The sequence below is a fragment of the Amblyomma mixtum genome, chromosome 1 (genome assembly GCF_055824585.1).
Source record: "Amblyomma mixtum isolate Tamu chromosome 1, ASM5582458v1, whole genome shotgun sequence".
Classification (NCBI taxonomy): Eukaryota; Metazoa; Arthropoda; class Arachnida; order Ixodida; family Ixodidae; genus Amblyomma; species Amblyomma mixtum.
The window spans coordinates 192,848,375-192,875,908 of record NC_143012.1 but is presented as its reverse complement, the minus strand read 5'-3'; the positions used below and the strand labels follow the sequence as shown (position 1 = coordinate 192,875,908).

Sequence of the window (27,534 nt, the reverse complement as noted above, 5' to 3'; positions counted from 1 at the left end):
GAGACCAACGGCCGGGCCAAGCTCGCGGGATACATTACGTATACAGACCACAGCGAAAAGGGTACTGCGATCTTGGTCCGCAGCAACGTGGCGGCCACACAGCACGTGCCGCTCAGCGAGGCTGCGAACATACATTTATCGAAATTCACAGCAGAAGAGTGGGGGGTCCCTTACGAAAATGGCAGATATGGGCCAGATATATTTTATATATGGCTGTATATATATACTCATATATGGGATCATATACAGTTAAATAGGTCCATATATGGTCGTATATACGGCCAGATATGACCATGGGAAACCTGATATGCCGCAATATACTGCTATATATGGGCGTATAAGACCACAAATACGGCCATAAGGTACCTTATATAGTGCCATATACTGCTATATATAGTCGTAATTGAGTCCTTATATAGATGCTCTTTCTTTATATGGGGACCTTGAAATCCTTATATGGAAACAATCTCGCAGATATGGAACATATCCTACCTCATACGTGGGGTGCTTGTGCCATATACTTCCGAACTTAAATAATTAACTTTGTGTCAAACATGATAATATTGGTTAATTAAGATGGTGAAACACACCGCACAACAAGGTACTAAGCTTTGTATGATTGAGGCTTCAATCAAGTTAGACTGCTACTACATAGCGGTGTTTAACTAAGGTGAATTAAAGTACAGTGCTATAAATCACCTTCAACTTTGCTATGATTTAAATGTACTAATACATGCATATACGTGCTTTCTATCTTGGGTGGACTTCGAACCTTCCTGACGAACTGAACCTTCCTGACTGGGTCTAAATAAGTGGATTACAAGTCCCGCGAGTTGGTTGCGATCGAAATCATAGTTTTTAGAATTATTGATAGATTATAGAGTCCCGAACATACAACAAGTGCTTGGGAATCGAACTCAGCCCCTTCGCAAACGTGATGAATACTCAAACCATCAAGCCGGTGGTGCGGTGTACGTTCCTTCTCTGGGCGCTGTTCCCCAAAACTATGTCGTTCTGAAGGACTAGGAAACCTGCATTGTTTGCGGTAATGCCAGACAACAAACGTTTGCAAAACCGCTGCAGCATACAGCCATTTCTTGTCCAGGAGCGTAAATAACACATCGCTCCTTGCTGCACAGTGATGAAGATTAAAACGCTCTAGTATAATTGTCAGAGAAAAAATACAAAATGTTTGCAAATTCATTTATCTAGAGTTGCCAGCAAAACGTTTACAATGCAGACGAGAAAAACTCCACAGCTACACGCAAATCTTTTACCCATCGCCTTTTCCGCGCCGCCGAGTCTCTGTGGTGTACTGACCAAGCTCGCCATTCTACTCCGACTGTAGTGCCAAGCTGAACAGTTTGTAAAAAATCTTCTGCAAATATGCAGATGCAACGCATTATGCGCGTTGGTCTGTTTCTTTTCGCCTCAACTTTTTCTTCTCTTCATAATCCAACCTCCCCTGCCGGCCAATATTCAGATGCCAGTTCTGAGACCGGCCGCCACGGGGAAGCAAGACATCCTTTATTTGCGTATTAAATGAGTCGCCGCTGTGTCCACGGTCAGCCACACGGCAAAATGTTCCTTACCCTACTGAGCGAGAGATGGCGTTGCTGAGGCGGTGAAAAAGAGGACCCTCGAGACCCCCCCAGAACCGCAGAAAAGCGACACATTGCCGCCTTCGGCGGTGCTCAGCAGATAGCTGGAGGGTGGATAGTCCAGGTCCGCGTCACTTTCCCCCTTTCTTTCGCTCCGAAAGGCACGCCGAGGGAACCAGAGCTTTGCAGAGGGGCGTTGCAAGCGCGAGTGAAACCCATACCATTGAGAAGTTTCGCCTAACGCCCTTCCTCTTGAAAAAAAAACAAGTTCCGCACATGCTTCGCACGTGTTGGACTGCCTGGAAATCTGTTTGCGCTGACGCTTGCTTTTTCCTTCGTGCTAGAACGCTGACGAGATTAAGAGGATTAGGGAAATGTACAAGGGCGATAGAAAATAATGTGAACAGCATGTTGCCTACGCACTGCGAAATTGGAATTTATGTCTGTAGCGTACTTGTGTTCGAATTAGGCGCTGCGCTGTTCGCATTTCTTTCTATCGCGACAGTACCCTCTCAGGTGCAGGTTCCAAGAAAGAGTGGTCAGCGATTTTTTTTTTCTGCGCCGAACCGGAAAAAAAAAGAGAACTGACAGTGCATCAGGTCCACTTCGTGGAGCAGATATTTGACGAAACCGCCGTCACCGTTGCGCCGACATGTATGTCGCAAGTAAATGGCAAGTTCATTTAAGACGTGGAATTCGAGCTTAATACCTTTTTTTTTATGCACGGTCATTTTCGCAAAAAACTTAATTTTGTTGAATAGCTCAGCACTTCGATGTACGCAACTTTTTTGGCCAAATAGTTGGAATTTCTTTACGTTTTTCGCCGAATAAGAACAAGTATGTGTTTATTTGGACGTAAAATAAAGATAGGCGGGGCTGAAAACAAAAACGAAAATACGCGCAAAATGTGCTTACCAGCTGCTCGCTTACGGCTAAGAGAAAAAATTCTATAGTTTGGTCAGTCACTATTCAGTGGTTGGTACATTTAATTTAATGCCGATTGCAGCGCACGTGCATTCCCAAAACAATTTATTTGCAGAGCCATCTCTTATATTCAAATGCTCACTCATGTGCAAGCTAATATCTTTGCTACTTTTACTTTTAGACATTTTTTACATCTAGCAAAATAACTTGGAAATTGAGCCGGGCGTCACACAAAGGAACAATGAGGCGATCACTGACCTTGCCTCACATGCGTCTGCCTAACGCAGCTGTTGATGTCAGCCTCCAAAATATTTGTTTGCGTTACCTGACCGGCGGAGGGCTTTACAGGAAAAAAAAATAGTTTCGTTAGCGTGATCTCTACGACTAAACACTGCATGCTTAGTGATTTACAATGAAAATTGGCCACAAATAATATACACGCGCAACATACCAAACCAATTTAGCAAGAGAAAACCGCCTATTCAGCTTGCGCACAGAAGTTATCCAGGCTTGCCGTCTCTCGTTCTCAATCATTTCACAGACAATTCCCTGGAAAACCATTTTTGAATGGGAAAAAGTGTATGAACGCATTTTTTTTTATACACTGGAAGATTTCACTATACCAACCTCCCGTCGACATGCTTGCATGGTTTTGTTTTTTTTGTCTTGCTATTAATGTTTTTGTTATCGCTCGATGCGAGCGATGGAAAAGTTCTGCAAGATTTTGCTACACATCGAAAAGATTCCCCGTTACCTCCAAAATTTCCTCAGCAGTAGATTACAAATTTCGAGTGCTGATTTTTTTTTTCAGGAATGTGGGACATATGTCCAGGAAATCTATAAAGTTACACTGGCTGCTCTTGGCCGTTGATGTTGTGAGAACTATTGTGGCAGCAAACGACTCAACAATACGTTTCTCCACTCTCTCAACGTCGCGGCATTCCAGTCATGACTCACAACGAGCGGCAACCCCTCTTTTGTGCACCCACGAGCAGGACGGCAGGTGCTCACAATGAAAGAAAGAGTGTCAGCAGCGCGAGCAGCAGGGGTACCAGTCGAGGCGTTGCTGACTCCATGCGCTCCGCCGGCGACGTGCCCGCACAGAATTTCGGAAATGACCAGCAGGCATGAAAAAACATTCATTACAAGTCCGGATAGTTAAGCTGGCTGACTGGCTCCAGCATTGTAGTGAATTAAAACGAGGACGCAGCTATTATATCGCAGTTTTTCATGCCTCACTCATTGACGTCCCACTCATAGTGAAGTTATTGAAGTTTAAACAGCAAGACAAAAAATCGATAATAAATTATTTAGCAGTTCTAGGAACACCACGTGGTACTCCATGTATAGTAATGCCTCACCACGCATCATTACAAAGAAGAAAACACGCACCCAAAAGTTAGGTGTCCATACTCCTTTAAGAGCCCTTACAGTTTGAAGAACAGGTGTCTAATTGACTCACATAATGAAATCAGCCGCATGCCTAACATCCGCATACATAACATGGTCGGCTCGAATTGCGAAAAACCCATCGTTACTACACAAAGACAATGGTAGTGCTATATACTGCATGTCTCAGGATGAACACTGGTTTGCTTTATGTACAGTCTTTGTCAAAAGTAACCAGGCTGCATGGTTTGCTTCTCCTTCGTATAACAGAGCCCTCACGGTTTACCTAAAGGTCAAAAAGTCTTTGAAGGTGACAACAGGGGTTCTTCTTACCATACGGAGATTTAGAGCTTGAGGGCTGGCATAATAGCTTTAATATGCGACTGAGAAGGAAAACCTGCAGCCTGGTTACTTTTGACAAAGGCTGTACATGTATTCCGCTCAGAGAAGCATAGGTGTAAGTAAATAAAAAGACTAAGCATTTCTTGCTGACTGTGTTACAGGACTTTTGTGTTAGGTATTTCCTCAGGGCATTCATTTAATTAGGGACAGCAAAGGAATTTTGACGTGATGTATCGCATTGTGATGATAAACTTCAGGAAGGGTTTAGCAATGTGAAATGCAATAAATTACTTTACAAAATGTAATGCCCTTTCTAGTTTTTTTTCTATTGATCAAGAAAAGGGTTTTAGATGGCGGGAATTCACCAATATGAATATAAAAATTTTAAACCGCGCTATGCAACATGATACAAATCCATACATAAAAACTTGTAAGCGAAACATCGTGAAAAACTACATAAGCACGCTCAGAAAAACGACATCGTACCCACAACGCGCACGCATGCATGTAAAAAATACCGCCCTAACCCGCTGAACCACACAGATGTATAAAAAACCGTAGTCTGAAACTACAGATGCCCGCTCCAAGAACGCCGCCCAAAACCACTGCCTATTACTCAGCGCATTACTTCTCTTTACACAAAGAAACAAAGCAACTCCTAGGACTCCTACCAGTGATGGCACATTGAAAACACCCTAGACTATGTAAATCCGCTCCCAGTTTGCACTCATGAATTTAGTTCCAAAATACACTCTGTTCCAGTGGACCCTCACGTGCATGCGCAAGCATGCATGATCTCCATGGAAAGTGATGTAATTTTATCTTCGATATATAAACACAGCAGTAGGTCGAGCCACCCATAATAGGGGACCGCAGCTTCGCAGGTGGGCGCTGCGGACGCCAGTGAAATGCGCCCTCTCCGGCAGACTCCGCATTTTTGTCCAGGCAAACCGGTCACCCCTCCCAATGAGTAGCTGCGCGAGCAGCCAAAGCAGCGCGCTTTCTGCTGAAAAAAAAAAACCAGTTCTGCGCGTACTTTGCACGTGTTGGCCAGCCTGCAAATCTCTTTGTGCAGTCGCGAGCTTTTTTGGCTTTTTCCCTCGTGCTTGAAGGCTGACGAGCTTCAGAGGATTAGCAAAATGTACAGGGGCGCTAGAAAGAAATGCGAACAGCACGGCGCCCACGCGCTGCGTAGTCGGAATTTATCTTTAATGCGTTTTTATCTCGGTAGTAACAAAAAGACGCTAGAGTGGTACATTTATGTATCACGGATGTCTCTAGCGTATTTGTGTTGCGAGCCAAGTATAAACGTGACGAAAATAAATTCCAGCAGCGGAGCGCCTAGGCACCGCGCTGTTCGCATTTCTTTCTGTCGCGGCAGTACGCTCTGAGATGTAGGTTAAGAGAAATAGTGGACAGTGAATTTTGTTTTTCGCTGCGCAAATTTGAAAACAAGAACTGCTAGTGTATCAGGTCCACTCCGTGAAGCAGATGGTTCACGAAAAAGCCGGTAGCGTTACGGCGAAATGTGTATCGCAAGTAAATGAGATCTTTTAAGACTAGGAATTCGAGGTAAATACCATATTTCTTGGCGCAGCCATCTTCGTAGATATCTTTAATTTCATTGGGTGGCTGAGCAGTTCGGTGCATGCAGGTTTGTTGGCCAAATAATAAGGATTTTGTTACGTGTTCCGCTGAATATTAATGGAAATAATTTTTATTTTAACTTAAAGTAAAGTGGCCTTAAGGCGACACGCGAGGCTGAAGAGAAAAACGAAAACACGCACGAAATGCGCCTACCAGCTGCTTGCTATATACGGCTAAGAGAAAAAAATGCTCTAGTTTGGTCAATCGTTACAACGGAGATAAGCGCAGTTGGTATATTTATTTTAATGCCGATTACAGCGCACGCGCATCCCCAAACTAATTTATTTGAAAAGCCATCGCTCATATGCAAGCAAACATTTTGATTATTTTTATTTTTAGAAATTTTTTACATGTAAAGCAACTTCGAAAATTGAGCCAGGCGTCACAAGTCGGAACATTGAGGCGATCACTGACCTTGCCTCACACGCGTCTGCATAACGCCGCTAGCTGTTGTTGTCAGCCTCCAAAATAAAAAAAATGGCAAAAAATGAGTATCGTTAGCGCGAGCTTTACAAAACACTGCATGCTTAGTGATTTACAGCAAAAACTGCTCAGAATATTACGCGTCCAACATACCAAACGTGTTTAGCAACAGAAAAACGCTTACTTCACCCTGCCCACAGCAGTTATCGAGGCCTGCCGTTTCTCGTTCTCATCCATTTCATACCCAACAATTACGGACAAACACTTCATTTTGAATAGAAAAGAGTGTATGAACGCATTTTTTTTTCATATACTGGAAGATTTCACTATAGCAATCTCCCATCGAGAGGCTGGCATTTTTTTTTTTCGTATTAACGTTTTTTCTATCCTCAACTACTCGATACGAGCAATGAAAAAATTTTAAGATTTTGCTACATATAGAAAGGGTGGACCATTATCTTCAATATTTCCATTACCGTACGTTACAATTTTTCAATATTAATTTTTTCCCCCATGAATGTAGGACATGTCCAGGAAATCTGTAGAATTCCACGGGCAGTCCTTGGCCGTTGATGTTCAGAGAACTACTGTCACAGCCCCTGACACAACAAGTTTCTCCACTCTTAGAACGTCGCGGAATTCCAGCCATGACTCACGGCGAGCGGCAACACCACTTTTGTGCGCCCGCGAACAGGACGGCGCGTGCTCACAATGAAAGAGAGAGTGCCAGCTGCGCGAGCAGCACGCGCATACCAGTCGACAGGCTGCTGGCTCAATGCGCTCCGCCGGCGACCTGCCCGGACACAAACGCTAAAATGACCGGCAGGGGAGAAGTGGCGCTGGTGCAGTGAGAGCAAGCTTCAGGTGCGCTTCCCTATTAGCGAAGTTTGTTTTCGCTTTCGGAGGGAATATCTTGGAGCTCTCCTAGCTGACTGCAAACTGAGCGAGAGAGCGACGTCCACCTTCCCCCCCCTCCCCCTTCCCTGTTACCCAGATGACGTCACTCGTGCTCGCCAAACTGCAGCGCATGGAGCCTATACTTAACTTGGACACCACAGCTATCGTTCGGCTATTAAAACCCCATTCGAAACACCATGTGAGAAAAAAAATGCTATGTAAATTATTTACTGGTCAGATGTTAACAGCCCATTTTGTTCCGTCTACAGCAAGGCAAGCGAACAGCCCATGTGAACAAAACAAAATATTTTGCCTGTATACTTTCAGCTGTTGTGCAGAACTAGGCTGATTCCTGTGTCTGGGTGAAGGATCTACCTAAGTACATATTTTTTAACTGGCTCCAAGTGAATACTTCTCTGCAATTTAGAAAAAGAAGGCGATATGCGTGTTCGCGTTTCATTCCGGCTGGATTGTATAGCCGATCCTAGTTATAATGAACCTGACGCTCCCGCTCATTCTGTTTGCTTCTTAGTATGATGACTCCCCATATTTCCGCAAAAAAATACTAAATCATAGAAAGATAGCTTTTGTCTCTTGAATTGAAGTCCATTGTGCACGCAACCAGACCATATCACGGCGCTTTCCGAGCTCTCCAGCGCCGTCATGAGCTGCTTCGATGAGACCCTTGCTTTCGACAAATAAGCGCTAGTCCGCATTGTTCGCGTATGTGGTCTCGGCTTTTGTGGAGAGCGAGTACACAAGTTTTGGCGAATGCAAATGGTCATAAGTGAAGTTTTGGAAACTGCAACCCTTAGCGGAGGATTGCTGATATCGCAGGACAAATAGAACGAGCGGGAAGCGCCGGTGTCACCCGGCATGCCGAGCATTGCTTTAGGGAGCTGTCAACAGTCGACCACTGGCGCCGCTCGTGGATAACAAATCAGATCATTTTCATTGATGCGATCAATCGTCGAACATGCTTGTGGATAAAGCAGTTCAGCACCGAGTATTTGTGGTATGGAAGAAAGCGGATCTACCACGACCGGGATAGCGCCAGTTCTCCGGCTATCAAGTGTTTCGTCGCAATCATCCGGTCTTCTTGCAGTGATCATGCTGCGTAAACAAGCATAGTTACAATCCGCGCATCAGAAAGAGAATATTCAACATAGCTTGCATTTTATGCCATATACAAACGATAACAGGTATGCAGACAACGGTGGTACTGCAGTGCAGTCGACATTTGTGTATTCCCGCTGAAATTTCACGCGCACGCTGTAAATGCTGAATGACGAGTCATTAACTTGAAGCACTAAATTAGCGACAACGCAAGCAGTGTGCTAAACAAAGAGGAGAAGAAACAAGTCAGCAGCAGATGTCGAAATCAAGAGGGCCGAAGCAGTTGCGGGACGCGGCTCTAAGGCAAGATAACGGCCACCGCCAATGACAGGGGCGGTCTCTGTTCGCATTTCGTAAGCATTTGAAACCGTCGAATGTCGGCCGGACGCCGAAGAGCCTCTGAGTGCTCAACTTTCCGCTAAGATATCTTTTTCTCATTTTCCGCAAAGTTCTATCGACTCAAGTGGCGATCGGTTCGACGGGATTTCAAGCAGCCGTGTAGCACGCATTGGGCATGGCAAGGAAAATACTAGCGATAACGTCAAGGGGAGCGATTAGAGTATTACTGAACAAACTGGTGTCATCCATATCTTAGCACTAATAAAATGCGGAAAAATGAGCTTAGGGTGGCCAAGTAACGAGGCGAACAAAGGTCGGCGTTTAGAGTGGCAGAGTGGACTCCAAGAGTAGCGAGTCACAGTCAAAGCTTATGGAATGTCTGATGAGCAGATGTGACAAAAAACAAGGGTAGCCTGACCCTGCCCGACTGAATTCAACAGCAGCTAATCGGTGGTCGATGGGAGGGTTCTTTGTATTGTAAAATTGATCACGGATGACGATGATGGCGATCCCCGTCTTCAACTTTGGAGTGAAAAGCGACCCTCAGATCAGGCAATTCGGTTCTTATAGCCGTTGCAGCCTTCTGCTTCTCCTTAAAGAACTACAACATGTTGTTGTGTGCTGCAATGGAGTACAGCGCACACAACCCCCCCACCCTCAAAAAAAAAATTCCGACCCAATCCGTGCAATTATGCATGCAGAACAGTATATACCAGCGATCTAATTTTTCAAATGAAGTATGCTAACTGCTGTTCCCTGGTAGAAGGCATTTGTTGCTGATTTTTGTGTGTTCATGACGACGAGCACTAGATGAAGCTGAAAAGTGTTTTGTTTCATTCTAGGCAAGAGAAATCGAAGAAACATCACGAGATGCACCTGGTCATCACACCAGGGAAAAGTTTGGCGCCCTTGGTCACTCTAGTCAGGTCGTAATCAAGTCGATTTAACCGGACATTGAAGATACCTCAGAACGCCGTCGTTTTTTGAAAAATTCAGGCAAAGATAACGCCCTAACACAATGACTGCCTGTGTTTTCACAAAAGCAAGCACTTAAGCCTCAACAAGTAATTAGAATTTTAAGAGGTTTGTTAGGAAATTAACGGTGATAATTCCACCACACTATACGGCCGCTTGGCCGAATAACTTGCATACAGAAACCGCTGTGGTGTACCGCTAATCATTTCTTAATATAAATTGTGAAACCGCACCTTCACAACATCATTTATGTGTGCAAAAAACTCATGAAACCTATTTGTTCAAAACAGAAATTGCCGTTTGACTAGCTACATATTTGATAGAGAAGGCGCGCCGTTACCTTTGATAACCAGCTGAAACGTTCCCGTAATCCACCCTGTCCTAAAGCAACAAACATGTAAAATGACGTGATTATGTGCCACAACGGGCAGCTAGTATAGGCATTCAAGAAGAGAAGACCGCTCACGCATGGGGTGCCGAATCTGCGGAACAAGCAGATGCTAAATCTGCGAGCGAATGCAAACGTCAAGCTGCGCATCGTATCAATCTCTAGGAAAGGCGATTGGGACCTTTGTGATGTATCTGACGTGATGTATGGTCGAATTCATTGCGCAGTGTCCAGCACAAGGAGCAGAGAGCTAGCGATTTTCGAAATTCGCTTTAACAATCACTTCGAATATAACAGGTCTCAGTCAAGCCTCTCTTTGGTTTATCTAGATAGGACGAAATATTTATTCGGTTCAGTTTACATAATACGTCCTACAGAGTGATCCAAAAACACGACGCAGCAGGGGTATCGTTAGTTATATTTATTTTGATAAAGATACACGCGATATAAAGCCCCATTTCGATGGACACTTCCAAGGCATACACGCGAAGCGCCTGCGCGCCCAGCACGCGCCGCGACGGGCGTCGAAAAGTGGCATGAACCTCCATGCTCCTGGTGCTGGCTCGCTCTCCCTCGGGAGCTGACTGAAAAAAAATGTCAAGCCGTGAACAAGAGATGGTTGGGGAGCTGCAAGGATTCCAAGAAAATTTAGGGGAGGAGAGCTTCAAGCCATGAAGAAAAAGAGTCCCCGACAGCCCCCGCGGTCCTCCCATTGTTGTAAACCGGACCCCGCTTCTGACGCGCGCGCGAACGCCCGTGCGCAGGTGCCGATATCTGACATGCACAGATATGCACAGATATCTGCTAAGGAAGGCATTGGTGGCGCCACCCTTGACTGTCGTCTGTTGCACAGAGCTAGAAGCCGGACTCTGCAGTGTGCTACGCACTTTCGTGCCGGGCGAGCTTTCCCTTTGAAAAAATGGTACAGCGCCACACTTGTGCGTTTTGAGGAAGAAGACACTTTTGACGTCGTTAAAATGACCTGCGCCAAGCATGCATGGGATGATGAGCCATCGCAAGGATCCAGGGTGCAAGTGAGCGGGAAATACCAAGGTTTCTGTGAACCTGCAATCATCAATATTTCAGGTAAGCGTGAACAACCATTTACTGTTTTTCCCGTATTGCTTTGTTGGTTACCTTTCTCAATGCTGTCGGCAGTTTTCGATGATAGGGCTATAAATTAATCTAAATGGTATCATAATGCATGATTTATTTGTATGTGCAGTCGGAGAGTAATATCTCATTTTTCAGTTGCGAAATTTTTATTGCCACCGAGTTGCGTTCCTGCCAGCGGTAGTTCGAGTGCATGATATGAATTGTGTAACGCAAAAAACATAGACTAACCTCGCTAAGCACATTGCGGGGCTAGTTAGGGATGTATTTTCTAAGTAACGAGACGTAGACAACAACCTGTCATGGATTCTGTCTAATTCTATTTTAACACGGGATCAGCATTGTTGCGTTCTGCGTATCCAATTAGGTTACAATGGCCCCATTACATTTGCCACAAGGCTTGCGCTCTACAGCTAAGCAGGAGCAGGGGAATGAAGAGCTGGTACGCGTTTTATTTCGGGTGGTTAGTGCGAGCGAACGTGTTTCAGAAACAATTGGCGTATACCTGTTTCCGTTCGCGGTTGTGCCAGGAAACTTTAATGGTAAAGCCCGAAAAAAAAAGCATGAGGCTAAGCTTTTAAAGGGGCATCGCGATGATTTGCTCTGTACCAGTTAATATTATTAAATAGATTTATCATGCGTTCCAGAGACCAGAGCAAAAAGAATTATTGAAATCGGAGCATGCAAGCGAAAGTTATTCCACTCTGAAAATTCTAAATGAAAATCTCAGACGAAAACGCATTTCACTCTCCCATTTCACTCACCCAGTACCGAGATTGAGCGCTACAAATCACAACCGCGCCTAGCGCTCACGCAGCGGAAGCGTGCATGCAGTTGTTGCTTTGTCGGGGCTGTAGACAGCAGCGCATTTTGACGACGTCTTCCCCCCGTGTACGCGACGCCGTAGTAAGGGCAGGGGCGACTAACGACAAAGGAAGCTCCCCGAAGTTTCTTTTTTAGTCGGACTTTAAGGCTGTCTGCGGTAGCCCCCCTCCCCCCAAACTCGACTCCCGTCTCCTGTCCGGCCTTTCTCTTCACATTTTGGGCAAGGTGTATCGACTGGCTTTTTTTTTTGCTGCCGTCTTGGTATGGTCACGGCCGGTCTCGACGCGCGCGCTTTCTGGTCTGAGCCAACGTTTTTTGAACAGCGCTGGCCGCCATGAAGGTTTGAAGCGGAATGGAAAGTGTCGCCCCTAGCTGTATTCTTGATAGTTTTCGTTCGCTTTCCCTGCTTCTTTCCAGTTTTTGTGGCATGCGAAAAAGCTTTCAGTACTCAGAGACATAATATTTTGGATCCATTTCACAATTATGAAGGAACAATATGCAAACTGGACGCCAAATCAATGAGAAAGGCAACGCTCTATCTAGATGCCACCTCATTTCCGCTGCCGCAAATGGCCGCCGCGTTGCGACACCATCGGCTCGAAACAAGCATTTCTAGCGAAGATTAAAATATCAAATATTATGATTTCGGTGATCTCATTGTGCGTTCAGGACTCACAATGTCCCTTACTCTGGATACAAAGATTAAAGAACCCATGCTTTATGTACGTCGCAGGGCACCTTTAATATCCCACAATGGATTTTACGGTAGGGTGTCTCGGATTCAGTGCATAATTCTTCAACTTATGCTACTGTGGCCATGTGCACAAGTTCTGCGCAGATTTATATCATGATCGCTCTAAATTATCTCCCACGCAGCCTACACAACGGCCCTGCCGACCAAGAAGGGGCGGGAGCTCTCCGGAAAGCTGCTGTTGCTGGCCGTGGGCACTAAACTCAGCGAAATAAGGAGCGAGAAAGAGAAGCATCGACGATAAGAACCATACAGAACTATAGAACCACAAGAGCATTAAATGTACCCCAATAAAATTTCCTGCGCAATTTCTGTGTGGTAATTGTGTTACTTGTGTTACCTATGCTATATGATTATCAGGAGCTTTAGAGCAGCATAAAACCGAGTGGTTTTTCAAATAAAGCAGCACTTAGAGATGTATTGGATGACATTTTTTAACGTTTACAGATTTTTATTTTACAAAGTGCGAGAGATATGTCGGTTTGGTCAGTGAAGGTGGACCGTACAGCAAGACGGGCATTATGTACGTAATAGAGCTCAATAATCTGAAAAATGATTAATTATATTTAACTAATCAGCTTTCATAATTTTGATTTTGGGGCGTAAGTCTGTATCGCGAAAATGAAGGTCGTCAGTAAAGAAAGATAACCTTAGCTTTTAAATTTTCGTAATCGTTAATGTGGTTCGAAATACTGAACATGCACACTTGAAAGCTCAGTGAATTGCCTTGTCCGCTTCGGATATTCATAAACGCGTCGCTGCGCGTCGTATCGTCGCCGAATTCAAAGAAACTTTTTCTACATCACAAAATACACAAACGGTGTCTGTGTTTGATGCATAAAGAAAGTGACCGACAGTTTTATGCATTTTCAATGCGGGTAAACCAACTCAGCGAGCTTTGAAAAGCGCAAAATCTGGCGCTCGATATTTCAAACCCCTATACCAATTAAAAAAAAGTTAGAAACTGTGCTCACCTTTTACGATGACGGCCTTTAATTTCGTAACATAATATTGCCCCTTAGAATCAAAATGAAATGTTCATTAGTTAATGTTAGTTAATTAATCGTATATTAAATCAGGTTTATCGCTTACATAATGTTAACCATCCTGTATAACCCCCTACACAGCACCAACGTATCTCTCAAAGTTTTAAAATAAAAATCTGCGTCAAAAATTTAAGCTGTATTACATATCTGAAGTAGTAGCGGTAAGGACGTACTGCACAGTCGCTTACGTCTGCATGTGGCGATAACGGCATATGTATGACAGCATTCTGCAATGGTTGTAACTAATTTCATTACATCTTTTGTTTGGCCGCCCTCCATCACTGTTTGGAGACGCCACGCCCCAGGCTCACTCTTTATTGGCTAATGTGATAGAAGGCCGCGTCGTTGTTGCAGGCAGTCACTGAGAGCGAGCAGTACAGAACTCGAATGAGAATAGTTTTACTGGCTGTGATGCTGGTGTTGTTTTAAAGTAGCAGCCTGCAACATTGGAGAAGGGGAGCCTAGGTGCTTGCAGAGATGCAGATGAAGCGCGCCGCAAATCGTTGGATTTCTTCAATTTTTTTTTCTACCGTCTCCTTCGGTAGATCTCGCCGTTTGAGGGCACATATACATAGGCTGCCATTTATTATATATTTCCATATGAAAGCTTATAAGGTTTTAATAAGGGAGTAATCACTCATATTCATTCCGCCAAGCCGTCACACGGCTACAAAGGGACCCGACACAGCTTCCACAGAAACTTTTGCTCTTTCGTAAAAAGATTCGTCCTGGTCTGGGGACATGGTGTATGACTGTGCTTGGATGGATGCGAATAAGTAATTAATAGCTTAATGGAAGTCTGCTCCGCCTTAGCGGAAATTTCCCCTCAACATTTAACAAAAGTATATAAGGTTATGTGCAGATCTGTCAGTATATGTTCGTATATAGAACTAGCTCCATATATAAGCTCCAGCCAAATATGGACATATACAGATTTATCTATATTTGGCCATATATGGCCCATATAAGTATATTCATCCATATATGACTGTTCGCAGATATGGCTATATACGGATTTGGCTGTATCTGGGTATATAAAGACCATATATAGAAATCCCATATATGGGCTCCATCAGATATGGTCATATAAGGATAGGACATATCTGGCTATATAAGGACCATATATACATATATTTCCATATATAAGTTCAATCCATATATGAATATATAGGGAATTGGGCATATCAGGCTATATATGCCAGATATATCCATATATGAGTTCAATCATGATATGGATATATAGGGAATGGGGCATATCAGGCCATATATGCCAGATATATCCTTATATGAGTTCAATCATGTTATGAATATATAAGGAATTGGGCATATCAGGCCATATATGCCAGATATATTCATATATTGTCATATATGAGTTCAGTCATGATATGGATATATAGGGAATTGGGCATATCAGGACATATACGACCATATATACATATATTTCCTTATATGAGTTCCATTCAGATAATGATATATAGGGAATTGGGCATATCAGGCTATATACGCCCGTATATTCATATAAGACCTTATATGCCCAATTCCCTATTTGTTCATATCTGGATTTTTTCATATCAAACCAGATATGACATTTCCGTACGGGGGATTTTCGTCCTCAATGCGCATTGTCGACCATCCTGCAGGGTCATTGACTTTCAAGGCACCATATTGGACTGCATTAAAGAAGCGAGAACAAGACCGTTTTTAGTGCTAGGAGATTTCAACGCGGCCCACACGATGTGGGGTTAGAAATATTCGTCGAAAAGAGGAAACCAATTGGTAAAAGCTATAGAGGATCACGACATGCAGATGCTTAATGAACCGGGCGCAGCGACCAGGACAGGCACTAGCACGGTCAGAGACACCACTCCTGATCTAACGTTAATTCGGGGGAACCTCGACGTTACTTGGCGTACCACGGGGGAAAATCTTGGCTCAGGTCACGGCATCATTTGTGTAACCCTCGGGAGGACCAATATCAAGGCGAAACTGGGTCAAGCCAACATCACAGATTGGGTCCGGTTACGTAGAAGCGCAGCCAGTGAAGGCGAGGACGAGGACAAAGACACCAAGACGTATGAGGGGTGGGCCTAAAAGCAACGCGAGTTTGTTAAGAAATTTACGCAGGAGATTACTACGGCTACGAAAGTTCCCTTCGCAGACAGCAGGCTTAGCCACATGTGGGCGGCCAGGCACGGTTTTACTCGAAGGTGGAAGACACAAAGACATAACAAGAAGCTTCGCAGACGTATACATACGCTCCACAAGCAGGAGGCCGAGTATGCAGAGCAGCTATGCAGAGAAAATTGGATGAAGACCTGTGACGACCTGCAAGGCACACTGTCTACAAAGAAGACCTGGAAGCTGTTGCGGCACCTCATAGATCCGTTAAAAAGCAAGAGCACATGCGCTCGAGACCTCGCACGAACGATCTACAGTTACGACGGGGACGGGGAGAAGCTCATTCGGGAACTCACAAGTAAATACCTCAAGACCGAGAAGAGGGGTAACCCGACTCCCGAGTATGAAGGGGATAGCAACGTCGAGATGGACGAAGCCTTCACCGAGCTGGAGCTGGTTGCGGCCATCGATGAAAATAATCAAGGCAGCGCACCGGGCAATGACGGCATTACATACAAGATGCTAAAAAATATGAGCGACAAAAGCCGAGCTGAACTGCTAAACCTCGCCAACGCGTCCTGGGAGAAGGGTTCGTTACCAAAAGAATGGAAAGAAGCGGAGGTACGTTTCATTCCCAAGCCGGGGAAACCACCCCACGTCGACAACCTGCGCCCCATCTCCCTCACGTCGTGTGTGGGAAAGGTGGTCGAGCGTATGGTTTTCAAAAGACTACAGAGACATTTGGACGTCACTGATCAGATGCCACTGACTATGTACGGATTCCGAAGGCACCTGAGCACGCAAGACGTCTTGGTGCAACTACACGAGCTAGTTATCAAGCAAGCGAAGCCTCATACGCCAAGACCTATCCTGGCGCTCGATCTTCAGGGGGCCTTCGATAACGTTACACACGAAAGTATTTATTTATTCATTTATTTATTATCAATACCTCAGATGCCCCAGAAATGGGGTATTACATGAGTATTACATTCTCCGTACCTTGCGCCAAACGGGGTGCGGAAAGCGCACCTTCAAGTATGTGCAGGATTTCTTAAGCAACAGAATGGCAACAATCAAAATTGGAGAATAGAAGTCGAAACCAATAGCCCTGGGAGACAGAGGCACCCCGCAAGGGTCGGTTCTTTCGCCGCTTCTCTTCAACCTGGCTCTCCTCCCTCTCCCGACTTAGCTTCAAGACATAGAGGGCACAGATCACGCTCTTTACGCAGACGATATCACCGTGTGGACGTCGAGGACAGGGTCGGAGAGTTGGATGGAGGAAACCCTTGAGAGAGTGGCAAACACCGTGCATGAGTTCGCTCAATAGTACGGCCTCAGTTGCTCGCCCCAGAAGTCGGAGTTACTCGTCATTAAACCAATAAGAAAGAAAGGAGACCAAGAAAACGTCCGCATCACCATCGACGGCGCGAACATAACGCCAACCACGCATGCACGTATTCTTTAAAGCACGTATGCTGGGTGTCATCTTCCAGAACAACGGCAAGGCGGGGGCGTCGCTCGCCAAGATCAAGATTTCAACGGAGCAAATTTGGCACATGATCAGAAGAGTAACGAACAGATAAAGAGGATTCAAGGAGGACGATGCACTGACGCTCGTCCAGGTCTTCGTGACGTCGCGCATCGTTTACGCGGCGCCGTACCTGAAGTTACTCAAGAAAGACAGGGACCAGTTGAACATCATATACGCAAGGCAACCAAGATGGCGCTGGGCATACCGACGTATTCTTCGACCGACAAGCTTCTCGGCATGGCCAAGCACAACGACGTTGAAGAGTTAATAGAAGCTCATCTGTCTAATCAAAGAGTCCGGCTCAGTCAAACTTCGGCGGGACGTCGCGTTCTTGCCAAGTTGGGCTGGCAAGAGGCAGACCGGAAGGAAACGGGACCGTTACAAAGGATGTGGGTGCATAAAATCGTGAGCAAACTGCTGCCTCGAAACATGAGGCCGGGTCGTAACGACGGCCGCAGAGCGGATCGTATAGCGGCCTTGACGGATACATTAGAGAAAATAGAAGAAGAGGAACAGGGTGTCACTCTCTTCACAGACGCTTCGTTACCCATGTTTTCATCGAAAGCCACGTTGGCAGTTACGACGCGGGATATGCTCGTAACCTGCGCCTCTATTGAGACGTCTTTTCCAGAGGTGGCAGAAGAGGCCGCGATAGCGCTTGCACTCGCGCAGCCCAAAGTGGGAAGAATTGTCACCGACTCGCAAAAGGCGTATAACAGTTACAGAAAGGGGTGGGTGTCTCTTGCGGCACTAGGAATTCTCAAAAGTAAACGCGACTTTCCTGAAAGGAAAGTTGTGTTGATATGGACACCGGCTCACTCTGAGCTGGAGGGCAACGAGCTTGCCCACCAGTTCGCCCGAGAGATGGAACACCGGGCAGAGGAAGGTGAGCCACAGTCCATTATTAGTTATAAGGAAATTACGAACTATTACAAGACGGAGAGGCGACGTTACCCCGATCCTCACAAATCGCTTACCAGAGAACAGCAAGCGATCTACACAGGCAGGATCCTTCCCGCACCCTTACCTTCAACACAAGATTTACCCGGAAAGGTACCAGAAGGAATGTGATTTCTGCAAGACTGAGTTAGGCACGCTCCAACATGTCATTGGAGTATGCAACTTGATCAAGGAAATCCCCCCACCTCTTACCTGCCCCACTACCCCACCCCACCCCTCATCCTCCCTTACCGAGCGATGGGAGACCTTGCTAACCAGCCCCGCCGCGGAAGACCAGCTCGTCCTCATCTTCAGGGGCCAGGCGGCCAGGGATGCATATGGGTCCCGTGAAGAGGGAACCACTCCCATCGACGGCGTCTAAGCAGACGTCGTATTTAGCTCGAGCAAATAAAGTTGTTTCTCTCTCTCTCTCCAGAGTTCACTTCAGTGTCAGTATTATTACATGTGAAGGCGGTAGCCAAAGCGATCTCACTGGCTTATGTGCAGGATCTTCTTTCGATAGTGAGAAGTCCAAGGGTGTTGTTTGAGGGTCCTGTTGGGCTACGACTATGGGCGGTGCCCGGCACTGCCGCACGGTGGGCCAGCCAGGCCGCAGCCGCTGGCATACCCTTGTAGTTCGGTGGTGAAGCCTAGCGTGAGCTAGGTGTTGTTCTGGCTTCGGCGCGTTCGTGCTATACATCATGGCTTGCTGCGTAGTCGGAATCTGGCGTTGGTGGCCGCTGCCCACACCGAACGCAAGTGGCCACTTAGTCTTCGTTTTTCCCGCTGCCCAATGCCGGCTGTTCGATGGGATGAGCATTTTGTGCGGCATGACTTGCCCAAAGCACGAACCAGGCAAAGGTGTTGTGTTTGCTGCAGTGATAATGACAAAAAACAGATGACAGCGAAAGTTTCCTAACAAAATTTCATGATCATGATCGAGGCTGCGAGAACAAGACATGCAGCTCGAAAGAAAGTGAACGCGAACTCACTCCGCAATTTTTCTTTCTTTTAATCTCATCGAACCTAGTATAGCGGAAATGCAGCAGACATGCGCGTGTTCACATGGCTATATGTGGGAATTGGTGAGTTGGTCGCCCGCAGGGACAAGTGGCTCAAAACTCATCCATAAAATGGCAGGCTTAAAAATTGGCAGCCGTTTAGCTCGGGTTAAACCGGGTAAATTGCGTAAGCAGTGGTGTACGCGTTCTTCTGGCGATTCTTCGGCGCGCTGCCTTCGCCTGGTAGCATTGTGGCGTTCCTGAGCAGTCAGGTGTTGAGATTCATCGTAGACCGATGACGTGGAAGCACTCTGCGAGGTAGAACGCTGTCGCCGTGCTGCATCCTTAACACGACGCTTTGCAAGACGTTATTCATGCTGTTCTGGCGTCTCTTGTGCACGTTGTGGCTTTCTCGCTTCTTCCTGTCGCTCTCACTTTTCCTTAGAGGACTGCACAAGATTCACGTCAAGGCAAGCGCGCATTTATAGACGCTGAACAGCGCGGGAGCATGAGCGCCGCCATATTTTGTCTCGTGACCATTCCGTCACGCTGCCAGGGAGTCCCCAGAACGCCATCGCCTGTTCGGCTATACGCCTTGTTCGTCGGTAAATTGGTTTTTGAGGATAGGAAATGTATATGTGTCGCATATCTCAGTGGATACCTGAACCTCGCCGTAACGGGAATGGAGGTCGATGGGAGTGAACGAAGATGCCGCATTCACTATACGTGTCTTTGTTCATTTTAAACTATCGACTTGCCTGTTTTGCGTAATGCAATCAAGTTGCTAGCATATGCTAATTATCTTGCATTTTTCTGCGTTGACAAGCCCAGCATTGATGATGTGTTGTCCACGATTGATCGATTTGGCATCGTTTCTGGCGCTGAAATGAATCGCTTCAAACGTTCTGGCCTATAGTTTGGTTCATGCGGCACAACCCCACCCCTGTATGCTGGAATAGAATGGTCCAGTGTGCCTCCTAAATATCTTGGTTTTCCACTTCATGCCTACAAATGAAGTGCGCATTACTGGATAGAGCGAGTTCCGGCCGTTGAGCGTTATGCTCAGACGTTTGTACCTCATCGGCTTTTAATTTTTGGTCTAACTCAGGCTTGCAACACCTTTCTGGCAGCAAGAATTTATTACGTACTCTAGGTCCTTCACTGCGCCAGACATTACATTTAACGTTTCCATCGTATATTTGCGACGTTTACTTGGCCTTCCAAATTTGAGCCCATGCGGCGTGATAACCTTTTCATGCCTGTTTGTGCAGGAGGTTTGGGGCCTAGAGCACCTGTATGCGATACAGTTGGTTTCCCGTTTCTTCTTTTTTCGTGATTGTTCCCATCTGATTATTAGAGCATTCTTGCAGGTTAACTTCATGACTCTGCTTCTTGTAGTTTCTTCCGATTTTAATGAACACCCCCGTTTACTAGGCTTTATGCAGGAAGTTTATGCCGCCGTGCGTTTTTTTGACAGTTCGGTTTTGAAATGGGTACTTGTATTCTGTTTCGCGCAAAAATCTGTACAGGGAATTGATATGGAAGCTCTTCCTGCCCCCATGGTATCGTGATGTCGACTTTGGGCTCATGGATCATGATGTTTTAAAGCGTGTGCGTAAAATGCTATTTTTTCCTTGCATCAAAACATTTTTCTATAAACTACACACCTAAACTCTACCTGTCAATACGTGGCTCATTTTTGTGTCTTCTGTAAACTGTCGCTTGTGCAATGTGCCTGAAATAATTGAACATTGTTTTATAGACTGCAAAGATGTGATTTCGTTTTGGGATGTATTGCCGAGGACGCGTCAGAGAGATTTTCTCCTAAATTCCTACAGTGTGCGCTACCTTGTTGTTTCCCCACCTGACCCGAAACCCTATTATATGATTATTTTGATTAGACTTCATAGCCTTTAGAGAACGCGCATGCAAGAACGCAACGTTGAACCTGTCGTTTCGCCCAGAATTCATTTTAGTCCTATGTTGCTGCAGGTCTCACTTGCTTGGTTTTGGCTTTCTTCGTCAGTCAGAAGTTAGCGCCTGCGTTGTGGGTGTGCGTTCGCTCCCCTTACGTCCGCCGTCCTTGTTTTGCGCTACTCTTATGTTATGGATCATTACCGACTTCTCCAGATTTCGACCCTGGTGAAAGAAATGCTGATTTGAAAACCGAAATGAAAAAGACTACCAGCAGAATAATTGAAGCAAATTTGTGACCAGCGCCAATCAAAGAAAATAAAATTCATGATTCATCATCTACCTGGCCACGCCCACTGCAGGGCAAAGACCTCTTCGACATTTCTCCAAATATCGCTGTCCTTCGCCAGCTGCGGCCACCGTATCGCCACAAATTTTCTTAATCACATTCGCCCACTTAACTTTCTGCCGCCCCCTGTTACGCTTGTGTTCTCTTCGTTCTGACTGTAGTAATAACTCACGGACTTAATCTGACTATGTCAATATTTGTGTGATGTATGTTATTGCAAGTTGGAGCAGCAAAACAAATTTATGGAGGAGAAAATTGTGCCACGAATACGCAAAATTCTCGAAACTACTCATCCTCGAAATAAACAATAAACTTTGCAGTAATACCGACTAAGAATTTGAAATCCCTCTTTTTCGGGGAATGGTGGTGCCCGTGGCCTGATTATCCGCTTAAGAAATAATTCTGAATACCACCAAAGTTTGCTTGTGAAAACGCGCAGTCCTCGGGATAGCTCAATTTCATTTTACATCATTCATTATAGAATGCATTTTTTTTTCTGAGTAACTACCTCGCTTACCAGTAATAAAAAAACGATGCAGGACAAACTTAGCTCTCAGACTCCCTTTAATCTTTCGTAAGATTTGGTCGTCATTCATAGGTTGTTGATGGATTCCTAGTGTGGTAAAGTTTAGTTTAATGTGTTTACATTTCTCAGATCACCATTCTTGTAGGAGTACGTAATCCTACACCTTGCGTGCCCAAACACCAAATTGCTTACATCAAAACATTCGCTTCATAAAAATATGCGGGGAGTAGTAGTGAAGAGCTCTGCCCGCTTAAGGGTACGCACATCGTTATTAGTATTGTGTGAACATTCCTAAGAAGAACTGTAGCCAGTGCGCATTTCTTGTACGTATTTTCTAGCACCTTTAAAATATCTTGCTCCCAGCCTTGTTGCTTAACGCACGTATGGCTGGTGATAATTGCGGCTTAATAGCATGCTTACATGTCAACTAGCACGAGTGTGTAAGGGCTGGCTGGAGTCTAATCATTTATATACATGATATGAAAGAAGCCAACAGCCACAGAAACCAAAGGGGCACAGGGGATTTTTAATTTATTTATTTATTTTGTGGTGTTGATCAATTTAGAATGTTACTAAATATGTTATCGCTTAAAGCTAATTGATTAGAAAAGCAGAAGAAAAAACAACCAATGCCGCCGGTGGGATCCGAACCCACGACCTCCGAATTACGCGTCCGGTGCTCTACCTCTGAGCTACGGCGACGGCTGTCAAATCTTCTGCTTTCGGGGGTATTTATGTTTACAAGTAACCTAACCTTGAGAGTGTTCATCAGCGCCACCCACGTTCATAAGCGGCGAACGTAGAACGTCCTCAGTTACCGCAGGTGTGACGTAGAACGTCATCGAACGTAGAGGGTGGAAGCTGCGTGAGAACCCTCTTATGCTTCCTATGGCGTCAAGGCTGCCAGAACCAAGGCCCTCGCTAAGCAATTAAGCAAACAAGGGAAGGGGAATGAGGGGCTCGTTATAAATATGAAAGACGCCAACAGCCACAGAAACCAAAGGGGCCCAGGGGATTTTTAATTTATTTATTTATTTTGTGGTGTTGATCAATTTAGAATGTTACTGAATATGTTATCGCTTAAAGCTAATTGATTAGAAAAGCAGAAGAAAAAACAACCAATGCCGCCGGTGGGATCCGAACCCAGGACCTCCGAATTACGCGTCCGGTGCTCTACCTCTGAGCTACGACGACGCTGTCAAATCTTCTGCTTTCGGGGGTATTTATGTTTACAAGTATCCTAACCTTGAGAGTGTTCATCAGCGCCACCCAAGATGTGTAATAGCTATCTGGTTTATTGTCTAGCTCTTTACAAAAGACCGCGTGATCACTGATAAAAAGAGCGGAACGTAAGGTTGCCATTATATGAGTGATTGCATTTCGAGACACCTCGAGAGAAGCAAGTTGTAACTAATCGCATGGTACTTTTTGCACTAAACGGTATCTTCTCTCTTATCAAGAAAGCTAATGCTGCATTCGTCAATTATTCTCATAGACTCCGCATTAAAAAAAAATGCTTGTACAGGGAGTCAAGTATTTTCAGCCAAAATGCTTCTTTCGCTGTCCAATAAGCGCAGATATCTAACGCGTTCCCGTCGCTTTCGAACACCGCATGGTGAATAAACTTTATATACTTCCACCTTGCCTACCAGTACTGGAATCACAGGCTTTTTTAACTCACCCTAAGGTTATTTCCGCCAGAATGGAAACTCCGCTACATTTCGTTGCCATTTAACTATATGTTCCCAATTGCTAGTAAATTTGCTCTCATTGTAGCTTTCTGTTATACCTTACGTTTTCTATGTCTAATTTTCTCCGCGCAACTTTTATCGGTCCTTCCTCTTTTTAGAGCGCCTTCTAAATTTTTTATACCATATACTTGCAATCCGCCGCGGTGGCTCAGTGGTTACGGCGCTCGGCTGCTGACCCGAAAGGCGCGGGTTCGATCCCGGCCGCGGCGGCTGAATTTCTCTGAAGGCGAAATTCTAGAGGCCCGTGTGCTGTGCGATGTCAGTGCACGTTAAAGAACCCCAGATGGTCGAAAGTTCAGGAGCCCTTCACTACTTCATTCCTCATAGCCTGAGTTGCTTTGGGACGTTAAACCCCAATAAACCAGGTGAACCATATCCTTGCATATCTTCCCTTACTCCATTTTACCGCGATAGCGTCAAGACTTCCGGTCGGCAGAAAACACTCCGTCGTCGTCGTCGGCGGGGGCGTTGCAAGCGAAACATCCCCGGAGAGGCAACAAATGTGGGCCACTTACGTCATGTGGCCTTGAGGCGTCCTGCCAAGCTGCCCAACGGATTCTCAACAAAGTGACCACCATGACAGTTAGATTGATGGCAGGCCTCAGTGGTAGCTTGAGAAGGACAACCTTGGCCGTACAAGCCTCGCCGGTGGCAGCACTTGCCCTCGCGGGGCAGTGGCGCGTCGTTAAACTATTACGCCACTGGGCTAGGAGAAGTATGAGGGTTCTCAGGGACCTATGCATGTAAAGTCGAGAATGATCGATTCAGCGTAAATGGGCATTAAACCAGTTGCACTTTGGCGTCAAAGACCAAATACAAAGCCTACGCGTTCCGTCCAATTTTTTTTTTGCCGCTCACAGTTCTGTTTGTTTCATTCCAAGTCCGAGAACTGAGGATTTGAATGTGTACAGATTTCAAGAAAGGCCCTTTGTTTCATCGCGGAACCTCTCAGTGCTCGTCGCACCTACTGTAGCCCTTGTATCTAACCGCATTGTTTGGTCATTCTTGCAATGTCGTCGGTCATAGCCCTCCAGCGACAGGGCATCTTTCATGAGAGATATTCTCATATCTGGCTCGATTTGTTTTGTTAGAAAGTTGATTACCAGGTTCTAACTCATCAGATTTGCCATCGCATATTTAAATAAACGCTGGATCTAGAGCTCATCACGCTACATCTCATTTTCGCTGGCACCTTCAAGGTGCGAGGACCGGTACACAGTTTAAAGTTTACGTATTCTTTAGAAATATATTCGGGCTCTTTACAGGCCATTTGCTGTATTCAGTTTTCTAGAAGGCATTCATCGTTTGGTAGTATTTTGTACAGAAAATATGCCACATTCCACAGAAATGTCACGCTTTTCAATTGGTCGAAGTAATCGTGACGTCACAGTGCGCGAATTTGAAACGGGGCCAATTCTATTTTGTCTAGTAACCATGCAAACAATTAAAGGAATGGTATAGTGATGCTCCAAGTGAAATCAATAAATAAAACCGAGTAGGAAATTGGTCTAGTTGGGGAATCGAACCAGAGTCTGTGACACAAGAACGGCAACTCCTCCGCCATGCCAGCTCGATGGTTTGGAATGAACAAAGGCGCGTCCAGTGAAAACGGTGTCTTCGTTCACTCCCATCTTCCTCCCTTCCCTTCCGGCGAGGTTCAGGTGTCCTCCGGGATATACAAGACAGATACATTTCCTTTCCTCAAAAACCAATTTATCGACGAGAAAGGCGTACAGCCGAACGGGCGATGGCGTTCTGTGGGCTCCCTGGCAGCGTTGCAACACGCTGTCACGTTCCACTCTTAGAGACGAAGCTTAACATCGTAACCACACATCTGTGACACAAGCAGCAACACTGCGCTTAAGGCTTTTGCCTCACCACACTTTAGGTCAACAAAGCACTCCCTTGAATGTTTTGGCGCGCTGGCACTTAAATTTACTATAAATACAGTGTAGCGGCTTTTCACTGAGCCATTATGGTTCTATGTCCTTATATAATTTTTTCGCTGCGTCTTCGTGACGCCAGGGATGCAGATGCATAGGCATGAGAAAGCCCCATCTTGTCTGATTCAGCATAATACGATAAAAGCCAGCCCCTCAAAGTACTGACGGATACATTTTTGCTGCCTGCTATATTCTTCTCGCGTTCTCGGAATAGCTCTCCGCTATGCGCTAAATCGAGTGAGTAAAGTTAGTGGCTGCTCATTATCACTTTAAATGCCTACTCTGTCGTCTTGAGAGGCTCAACACCATTGTATCTGATTTACTGTCCGAAAGCTGTTTAAAGCCGACTTGTTAAAATTCCTGGTTGGAACTTAGCAAGCTAAAGCATTTAGTTTGAGGGTTTTGTGATGAACCATGCATAGATAACAACATCCACTGCGTCACAGGTCTTAGTGCTGTTGTGGTAAACTGCTCCGAGCCGCTAAGTGCTTACGGCAGGCGATGTAGTTTTGGGCTCCTATGCAAGCTGGTGCCAACTTTTCGCACCAATTTGGTGAAATTAGCTTCTCGTTAGAGTGCTCGTGCTCGCTGTTCCCTCAGTGGACGGGCGAACTATGGTTCTATCAATGATACCTCAGCCTTTGCTCGTCAGCTCTGTTCATGGGATCAAGCAACAGTGCAGGCATCGTTCGAGTCACCAATGCTGATTTTTTTTAGTGGCGAAAAATTCGAGTCGGGAAGTGGTTTGTACCACAAGTTTCTTGTGCATGAAGTGGAGGCTCTACGTTTTAACTGTTCGAGTATCAGCCTATATGTACCACCTCCGTGTAGATCTCTAGTGCCCCCAACGTCTACCCTTTTGCGCGAATTTGAACATTTTCTCTCCTTCTTCACCGCTCTTTAATCTCCCCCATTTTTCTGGTCTGTACCACTGTTCCTGGAGCAGCTTACTGGCTTGGCCTGAAAAAACGATCAGCTAGTGCTCTTCTCACAAGCAACAGACTTGCTTAGCGCAATATACTGCGGACTAAAATAAACCGGTTTTCTGCCTCCTACTTGGTCATCGCTTTATTTGAATGCCTGCATTGGTTGCTTGACGATAGTTCAGACGTGGTGAAGAAACGAAAATTCTTCCAAATCATCGATCTTCCAAAGTACGTCATCCTCTATATGCCTGAAATTTTTTCGCAGCAGCAGCATCTTGCGTTATTATGCAAGCCATAGTACAGCAAGCTCTGAATCGGTTTCAGCCAGTTGCGGATTTTAACAAACAATGAACTCTCAGCACTCGGTTGTTTCTTTATTTAGCTGCAGTGAAAATGCAGCTGCCAAGTTCGGCAAAGAACACGCATCTTATGGGCTCGGCAGGAGTAGTTGACAGCATTTCGGCTGCCCGAGAGGTGCATTGTTCTCTCTGGCTTCGAAGTTTTGGCCAGTACCCTATAACTCCTGCTCCACGGCTGAAAGCATAGTCCTCTTGGTCCTTCTTGCTTTGTCGCTTAATAATCTCAGGTGTCGCCGGGAAGAAATTTTAAGGTATTATTCTAGAAATTCTGAAGGAAAATACAGCGCGCACAAGACGACAGACGAAGAAGAGCGCTTGTGTTGAGCACCTCTTCTTCGTCCATCGTCTTGTGCGCGCTGTATTTTTCTTTCACAATAACCGTAACCCATTGCCCAACTTTC

General features: G+C 45.5%; 1 pseudogene; it reads left to right on the top strand.

Annotated features, from left to right (window-relative positions):
- The window catches only part of LOC149370367 (uncharacterized), a 35,411-nt pseudogene extending 16,665 nt beyond the window's left edge, over positions 1–18,746 (top strand).
- Positions 18,747–27,534: the final 8,788 nt, after the last annotated feature.